Source organism: Odocoileus virginianus, chromosome 13, assembly GCF_023699985.2.
Source record: "Odocoileus virginianus isolate 20LAN1187 ecotype Illinois chromosome 13, Ovbor_1.2, whole genome shotgun sequence".
NCBI lineage: Eukaryota > Metazoa > Chordata > Mammalia > Artiodactyla > Cervidae > Odocoileus > Odocoileus virginianus.
In genome coordinates, this window is record NC_069686.1 from 36,886,999 (window position 1) to 36,896,898 (window position 9,900).

A 9,900-nucleotide genomic window follows, 5' to 3' on the forward strand; every position below is an offset into this window, starting at 1 on the left:
AGTATTTTCTTTACCACTCTCCTAACAACTGTAAATCTGCTGTATTGGATTTTTAAAAAAGAGCATCTACAGCTAGCAATTATTTACAGAAGAATTAATTGCTGTATCTGAGTGAGCATACCATTACAATTTGCTGTTGAGCTGCTACCAAGTCAGCTTTTTTTCCCCCCTTGCATTCATGCACTGCCTTTCCTGCCATGACACCAGGTAAGGTACCCAACCCTGTTCATACCCCCAACAATCCCTTCACTTAGGCTCTGGATCCTTTGCCTCATAATTTCTCTTGGTCTTTGCTCTTTCATCATTCCCTTTTTCCTTTGGTATCATTTCTTTCTCCTTACTTTTTGGATCATTCCCACCATCATGGGTCTAACATCACTCATCTTGAAGCAAAACACTGCCTCAGCTCCAAAGCATTATCGCACTTCTCCACTTCCTTCTGCTGCCAGACTCCTAGCTATAAAGTTCTATATATGGTTGCTCTTTCTATTTTACCTCCCATTCTCTCTTCCATCCAATCAAAATTGGCCTCCAGTGTCATGGCTCAATTTATTAAGATCTCCGAGGACCCACATCTTGCTAAAGCTATTGGTTAATTTTCATCTTCCTGTTATCTGATTTGTTAGCAGCTCTTGATACTTTCTTCTTCAACAGGTTCTTCTCCAGGTTTAGAGGAAGTTTTGTTTTCCTTCAACTTCAGGGTCTTTCCAAGCTGTCTAAATACTGCTGTCCCCAAACATCTCCTCTATAACAGCAATTACTCTTTAAGAGATTTAATCTAGTATCATGACTTTGAAAATGATCTCCATAATTCCCAAATGAATATTTCTAGCCCCGACTTCTTTGATGAATTACAGAACCATGCTTAACTGTGTACCTGACATCATCAGCTGTAAGTCCAGTAGTCACCAGAAGCTTAAAACAGAGCCAATAGCCAAAGTTTGCTCATCCCTAACACAAACCCTAGAGCCCTCAGCATACCAAGTCTTCAACTTTTAAGTATATGGTAATACTATCCATCTAGCTACAAGGGTCAAGATCCTATCTCTAATCTGTCAGTTTCTTTACACGGCACATTGAGCTCACCAGTGTAACTTCTTGCTCCAAGGACAATATTTATCTTGAATTTGATCTCTGCCACTATAACCAGAGTCAAAAATATCATCTCTAATCTGGCCATCTGTAACAGGGTTTCCATGACCACAATCTTTCCACCTCATTGTAATCAGAATAATATTTTATCTATTTGTATACCCTGCATCATCTGGCACTTGCCTACCTCTCAATGAAGCTGAAAGCTGAAACTCTAATACTTTGGCCTCCTGATGCAAAGAACTGACTCATTGGAAAAGACCCTGATGTTGGGAAAGATTGAAGGCAGGAGGAGAAGGGGATGACAGAAGATGAGCTGGTTGGATGGCATCACCGACTCAATGGACATGAGTTTGAGTAAACTCCAGGAGTTGGTAATGGACAGGGAGGCTGGCATGCTGCAGTCCATGGGGTCACAAAGAGTCGGACTTGACTGAGTGACTGAACTGAACTGAACTGAACTACCTCTCAAGCACATCCCACTGTACTCTCTCCCATGTCTGTTACTCTTCAGCCATAGTAGCTGGGAATATTTATTCCCCAACACACAACTGTTACTTTCCCATATTCAGGTCTCAAATTAAATTTTACCTCCTCAGACCAAAATTTCCCAGAACAAAGTGGCTAAATAGGGCCTTCTGCAGGCCCCTCACTTTCCACGCAGTTTCTCTCTTTCATATTATTTTCTTTTATTTGTGGCACTTAACATTACCGTTGGGTACACTTTTCAATATTTCACTTCTTTCATTTTTCCATTATTTATCTCCTCATCTATGGATACAAGTTTTTTGGAAGCAGAAACTTTGCTTCATTTTTTGAAATCTAGACTAGTTTCCAGCACATAGAATGTACTTATAAAATGCAAAAAATACATGGTAACGGATATTGACTGACTTAAGAATTCAATAGGAATTTCACCTCTGTGGTTGTGTCTTTTGTATCTGAATAAAATCTATAAAGGCTTGCTAAGCCAAAGATGGTAGTTAGATTCTGTGTGTGTGTATGTGTGTAATTCTAAGCAGAGCTAGAGAGAACTGGCTTTAAGCACAATCTTAAAAACCAATATTAAATTGCCCTAATATATGTGAGATCTTGAGATGATGTTTATCTATGTAATAAATGAAAGAGAACTCAATAGATGAATGGAAAAAAAGAACAGCTCTTATTAAGTTTCAGAGATGTTGGATGTAGTGTGTTAGTTGTGTCCAACTCTTTTTGACTCCATGGACCGTAGCCCATCACACTTCACTGTCCATGGAATTTTTCCAGGCAAGAATACTGGAATGGGTTGCCATTCCCTTCTCTATGGATTCAGTAAATAACAACTCAATAATGTACATTCTTGGTGTTAGGTCATGTGAGCCTGGGTCCTGTGGCAGACACTGAATGAATATATAATTGACTGGTAGGTGAGCTCCTAGTGAGCACATTGCCTTTACATCTCTTATTCTTACTCTTCTTCAAGTACATACTTTCTACAAAATGTTTCTGATTTTCATTGTCACTGACAGAGAATTCAGTGGGTACAGCTGGTGTCAAGAAATATATCTTATTGCTATAAGATAAGCCATTATTACTCAAGCTATATTATAAGAACACAGTACCCTGAGAGAATTCAGAAAACAATACCTACCACCTACCAAGAATGTCTTCCCTGGTGGCTCAGAGCTCAAAGCATCTGCGTGCAATGCAGGAGACCCAGGTTCGATCCCTGGGTCGGGAAGATCCCCTGGAGAAGGAAATGGCAGCCCACTCCAGTATTCTTGCCTGGAGAATCCCATGGACAGAGAAGCCATGGGGTCGCATAGAGTCGGACATGACTGAGTGACTTCACTTACTTACTTACCAAGAGTGACCACAGAAAAATGATGGCAGTAAACATGTTTTGCTTAAACTTGTTTACCTCTTATAAAATGCAATTGTAAAATTAACAGTGCCTCTATTATTAAAGGTTGAGGAAAAAAACATATATGTCTGTGGGGGGGGGTGTTTATGCATAGTTTTTTTAAAAAATCAAGATAGCTCTTTTATATATATCACTATTGATTTGGAGACAAACCTCAAGAGATGTTTACTGTCTCTGAAGAAGAAAAGAATTTTAGGAGGTAAAAGATGGATTTTCAGTGCTTCTTGAAGCAGTTTTCAGGGATGAAATTGGATTCATTTATCCACATTATGTTGAGACATCTCTTTCTCAAAGGTTTCTCTTTGTGTTTAATTTTTTTCTCCCTCTTCTGCCCAATATTGATGACTAATCCTGCCATTTTCTGAGAATCAGTTTTTAATTGCAGAAAGCAGGAACATTCACAGGAAATATGGGCAAGGGCTCCATCGTATTAGGATTTTGCAGAGCATTTAAGTTCACATGGTTCTCTTCTGTGAGTGTGACAGCAAAGCCCACATGTGGACTGCACAGCTGAGTTAGGATCCATTATGCCTGGTGATTTGAATAAATCCTAACAATCATAAAATGGTGGCTATTTTGATTTTCTCCTCTTTCCCCATATGAATAAAATAAGATGTATCAAGTGTGGGGACAGGCTACAAAGGATGACAGAATTAGTTGCTGGGTAAGCCAACACCACTTACTTTTTAAATAAAAATGTCAACCTGTTAGTCAGCTTTGCTGTAAATGAACAAATAATAGAAGTGTGTGTTGTGCGGGATAGAGGTCTTCCAGGCGCTCTGCGGGACATAAAGGTGGCAGAAAACAAAATTCCATCTCATGAGTTCAATTTGGAGGGTGGGAGGCAGGTGGAGAAGAGATACATACTTAAACAATCAGAATGAATATTTATGAATCATTTTAGATTTTGAAAGCATTTCTACATGTTATTTTATGAAAACATTAAGAACACAAAGCATTACCCAATTAAAAGCTAAACTTTATGATACAGGCAGCATATTTTAAAGTGATCAGAGAGGCAGAGAATGAACTGAGATTGAGAATAAATGGAAAATGAAATAGTTGAGGGATATGGGGCTTAAGCATTATAGTCAGGAATGTAGTCAGCATAAAGCTGAGAGAAGGGTATGGTGCCTCAAGGCAGGTGCAGGGTAAAATTAGGATATCACGTCATGCTAAGCAGGGCTGCCAATGGTGAAAAGTGACTTAGAAGATCTCTCAACTCTGAAGGGGAAGAAAGCTTGAGATCAACACTGATTTCAATAGTGATGATTAAAGAGCATGCAATTGTGCAGAGAAATCTATGCCAGTTTTGTTACTCAAAATACTGCTTGCATTTTTTGTTGAAATACATGTTATTTCCCCCAGAAAATTTGGCAGCTGAATACCTTGTATTCAGATAGTATTTAATATCTTAATGCAGATTGTATTTAATATCTTAAAATGGGAGACATCTTAGAATTGAGAAGTATGTAATATTTGTTAATTTGAAATAACTAATCAAAATTCCTGCTTTTTCAGTTTTGCACAGTGAAGCATCCACCAGATACTGAATGATATGTTTGGTCTTTTTGATATTATTTATTGTTCTTGAAAAGAACACCATATACTCTAAAGGTGAATGTTTGCAGTAACACGGCCCCGTTGGGAGAAAAGTCACACTTACTCTGGTTACCTGATGTGTGTATCTGAATTTAGGGACAACCTCAAGGGACCCAGAGGGTCAGATTCACACCCAGATTTGGACTTTGGTTGTCTTTTAACAATAACAATGGTTTACGGGGGTGGCTGTGTGTGTGTTTGTAGCTCAGTCTCGTCCAACTCTTGGCAACCAAGATCAAGTCCATGGTGACCTCATGGACTGTAACCCACCAGGTTCCTCTGTCCATGGGATTCTCCAGGGAAGAATATTGGAGTGGGTGGCCATTCCTTTCTCCAGGGGATCATCCCAACCCAGGGATCGAGCCTGGGTCTCCCGGATTGCAGGGAGATTCTTTACCAGCTGCGCCACCAGAACTATATTTTCCACATTAACTGAAGCCACCAACTCATTGCTTAAGATATCATATTTGGAAAAGGTGACATTTTATTTGCCACATTAAAATATTTTCTTTTCCAAACTAAGCTGCAAACTAAGCTCCATTATATGTTTTTACCATAATGTGCAGTAACAGAAAAATGCAGTCTCAACTGTATGGTTAATAAAAAATACACAGTGAGTCTCCTGATGAAAACAGGGGATTGGGTTATTCCTCAAAGGATCTGGGAAATATTTGTGAACTAGACTTTATCCATTTAAATTTAGAGTGGAATGTTTTGAATTTGGTTTAGCATGAGAGGAATTCCTAAGCAGAAATTTGGCATTCCTAAGAAAAGTAGAGAATAAATCAATGTTAGGTGTATTCTGCCTGTGGTAGGCAGTATAGTTACTTATTTCTCTTTTGTTGTAAATAAGTCGTGGTTGTGTTTGTTTTTACCTAACTGCTGTTTTTGTGCTCTAATGAGTAGTAATTCTGAGGGTATGCAGCTGAAATCAGGCCCACAAGACACCTGGCACACCATACAGCAGGAAATTGATCAATTATGTGTGTTTCGTCATTTAATTCCACAACAAAATTAGCAACTAGCACCCACATTTTTGGGGCTTCCTGGGTGACTCAGACAGTAAAGGATCTGCCTGCAATGCAGGAGACCTAGGTTTATTCCCTGGGTCAGGAAGATCCCCTGGAGAAGGAAAGGCCACCCACTCCAGTATTCTTGTCTGGAAAATCCCATGGACAGAGGAGCCTGGCAAGCTACAGTCCATTGGGTCACAGAGTCAAATGCAACTGAGAGAGCCATTTGACAAAAGGGATGCTAAGGCTCAGGAGCTAAAATATCTTGCTTGTGATGATGTGACCAATGAGTGGCAGAACTGAGGTTCAAGTACAGTTTTCTCCAGTACCATGACTCACAGACCTCAGAGAACAGATTTGAAAGTCTATGGGATCCAGTTTGAGAAAGCCTGTGTTATTATATGCATCTTTATTGTATCATAATAAAATATCTATTTTTCTATTTCTGCCTGTAAATTCCTAGGTCCTTGAGGGATAAGTATTCTGGTTCTTTGTCTGTATCTCTAGAGTTCAGTACAACATTATTGATTTAATACATTAAAGGGGTCTAGCAGAGAATTCCTCTATATTGTCCTAGAAAGTGATTCATTACCCCATTCCTAGCAGATGAAAAAGCAACTGAGACATAACAAATAAACAGAATACGAAGTAATTGAAAGTCAATGACCCAAAGTCTATACGACAAGAGGGTGTTGTATGGTAGAGAAATGTGTAGTCTTCCTAGAGACACCAGTCAAATGCTTCCTTGACTCTCTGAGCCTTGAGTAGCTGTTCTCTCTGGGAGGAAGCTACAGGGTGATAAATAACTCTGCCAATCCCTCCTCACTCTTCTCTCCACTCTCTGAAGCACACTTCCTGACAGATAAAGAACACTGAGTGATGTTTCTTAGTGAATATAATAATAAAACAGATGACACTCCACCTGTAAGTTAAGCGCATGGGACTGGCACCCAGCATCTGAGAGCAGAACCTAGGGATCACACACCTGTGGACTGTCAGACTAGGGTGCAGACTGGAGTGACTGGGTCATTCCGGAGTCCTCGTGGGTGGACCACCTGGGTGACTACAGCAGCCTTGAGCAGAGGCCCTGGTCTGGTCTGGGGGGTCAACACAAATGTCCAACATGTCTACCCAATAGGCACAATGTCAAAGCCAGATCACTGGAAATTCTTTCATGAGGAAGGCTTTAGGATGTCTAGGGACTTAGGCTATTTTCTGGGTTTTGGGTAGAGTTCTGAGAGGTGTGATATACTCCAGGAGATGGCTCAGGTCTTTTGTTTTATGGTTGCTTCCAGCATTATAATTAAGAAGGGAGACTTTTAGAATTACAAAGGGTAAATTCTACCACGTGAAAAGTTTTATTGTTTGCCTCCAGTGACATTACAGAAATGAAATTGACTCCCTTTCCCTGCCTAGAGTTCCACACACGAGGCTAGACAAATGTGACAGATATTGTAATTTATTCAAATTGTTCACTTAGCAACCCCCTGGAAACCTGTCTCCTGCAACTTGGCTTTTTGAGTAGAGCTCTTGAGATGTCCTCTAAAAGAACAAAGCCCAACAAGGTTTGAGAACAGGAAATTATAATAGTCTCATCAAACCTGTCTTCTCCAAACTTCCCTTCTGCCCAGCACTGTTATCCCAGGTTCAGAATCCTGCTTCAACAAAGTCAGAATCCAGAAGCTTACCTGTGCACAAGGAGATGCTCCAAACTCTGTCTTCTGGAATTAAGGAAAGTATGCACACTTTGTCCATTTTTCATTCTTAAATCTGTGTATTGTATACAGGAGAACCATTATTTCTTGCTATTGAATTAACTGTCCTCTTTATCATGCATTTAGCAGAGCTTCTTGGTAGATATCACAGAGATCTCTGGAAAAAGAAAACAGTCATTGTAAGTATTATTCTTTTGTCTTCATGAGAATACTCTTGTGTTTGATTTGCTTAATCCTTTGCCTAAATAGAAAACAAAGCTATGTGTGAATGCTAAGTCACTTCAGTCCTGTCCAACTATGTGCATCCCTATGGGCTGTAGTTCACCAGGCTCCTTTGTCTGTGGGATTCTGCAAGCAAGAATACTGGAGTGGGCTGCCATGCTCTTCTCCAGGGGATCTTCCAGACCCAGAGATGGAACCCACCTCTCTTACTTCTACCTGAACTGGCAGGTAAGTTCTTTACAACTAGTGCCACCTGGGGAGCCCCAGAAAACAAGGTTACTTTCTCAAAACTTGTCCTTTTCAGATGGCCTAGGAGTAGAAAGAGAGAGAAGGCAATGGCACCCAACTCCAGTACTCTTGCCTGAAAAATCCCAAGGATGGAGGAGCCTGGTAGGCTGCAGTCCATGGGGTCGCAAAGAGTCGGACACGACTGAGCGACTTCACTTTCACTTTTCACTTTTATGCATTGGAGAAGGAAATGCAACCCACTCCAGTGTTCTTTCCTGGAGAATCCCAGGGATGGGGTCGCACAGAGTCGGACATGACTGAAGTGACTTAGCAGCAGCGGGAGTAGCATAGAGGGTGCGGCTGACCAAATGAGGAGGGCTGAGCTCCGCCCAGGGCTTTGAGTTTTGCAGGTGCTGAGGCTGGACATACTCCCTGGAAACTTGGATCGAAGTCCTTCGGTCATTCCCGAAGACTCTCACTGAAAGGGTTTGTAGCTTCCATTAAAGGAATTTATGTGCATACAATAAGCTGTCCTTTTCGTGGAGAATTTCAGAAGCTTGATTACTTTTCATAATCTGAAAAAGGTGAAATACATTGGGGATCTTGTGTCCTCAACTTGCCTTGATTTGTGTTTGAAGAATGTATGGTTTTAAATGACAGATAAAACCGATTCCTGCTTCCCTGTAAGATGGTCTCCGTCTTCATGCCTGTGAAGCTTTCCACATGTACTACACATTCTTTCCCAGTCCCCTCTGATCTCTAGACACTAGGAAGGCTCAGTTGCTATTTCACACATCTTTATCTTGGAAAGTTTCAAATCAGAGCCTAGAGTGTAATGCAAATGAAGACCTAAACAGCATTAAGGAAAGCAATTTGACACTTTATGAATTTCATCTCCTCCAAGCCAGCTCACAGAGAGATTATGTACAGAGCGGAACAGGTTACTGCTTGCATAACTGATTGAAAACTGGTGCTAATTGGCTTGAGGTTTAAATGAGGGAGCTCCGTCAGACAGCTGGCCCAGTTGAGGGTTCTGTATCTGAAAGCGCTACATGGAAATAGAATTCATCTCTATGTGACTATGTTTATTCTCTGAATTAGGTTAAAATGGAAGCCATCATTTCCCTCATCCTCAATTAAAACAAATAGCTCACGTTTAACTCAGCTGTAGCATCCGTGGGCCTTGGGGATAAATTTCCTCTATTTTACAAGTAAGTCACTGCCTGCATTTTCCTGTGACAAGAGGCCTAGAGGATCAGAGTATTTCAGAAAAGGTTAAAAGAAATTGTACCACATCCAGGAAGGCTAATTTTCATGCATCAAGGTTCTTTGAGCTGAATTTGTGTAATGAGTGCACTGGAAATTGAAAGACGAGATTAAAGCGCTGTTTGTCCTGTTCAGAGATTTCAGAAATGCTTATCGGCCCTGCGCAGCTGAACACAGCCCAGATTAAAACCCGATCTGACAGAAAGCGAGGCTGACGGCAAATGCCGGGCTTTACATCCATGCTAATTAGAAAGTGCATATTAAACATGAGGCTGGCGAGAAGAGCAGCTGCAAAGGTCTTTATCTGTATTAAGAGACTGTCCACCTACATAATAAGAGTAATTACCAATGAGAGAATTCTTAAAAAGAAATTGCATGCTGTTCTCCTGAAACATCCCACCCTCGCCTTCTCCCAGAGTCCACAAGTCTGTTCCATACATCTGAGTCTCTTTTTTTGTTTTGCATATAGGGTTATCGTTACCATCTTTCTAAAGTCCATATATATGTGTTAGTATACTGTAATGGTCTTTATCTTTCTGGCTTACTTCGCTCTGTATAATGGGCTCCAGTTTCATCCATCTCATTAGAAGTGATTCAAATGAATTCTTTTTAATGGCTGAGTAATATTCCATGGTGTATATGTACCACAGCTTCCTCATCCATTCGTCTGCTGATGGGCATCTGGGTTGCTTCCATGTCCTGGCTATTATAAACAGTGCTGCGATGAACATTGGGGTGCATGTGGCTCTTTCAGATCTGGTTTCCTTGGTGTGTATGCCCAGAAGTGGGATTGCTGGGTCATATGGCAGTTCTATTTCCAGCTTTTTAAGAAATCTCCACACTGTTTTCCATAGTG

The 9,900-nt window shown here is 40.7% G+C and overlaps 1 long non-coding RNA gene across 1 annotated transcript in view; it reads right to left on the minus strand.

The window, feature by feature from the left end:
- LOC139038064 (uncharacterized) overlaps positions 1-7,482 on the minus strand; it is a 32,034-nt gene extending 24,552 nt beyond the window's left edge. The window contains exon 1 of the long non-coding RNA XR_011490986.1: positions 7,302-7,482. This is a non-coding gene — a long non-coding RNA (uncharacterized lncRNA). The remainder of the gene's footprint in view (positions 1-7,301) is intronic.
- Between the last annotated feature and the right edge of the window lie 2,418 nt (positions 7,483-9,900).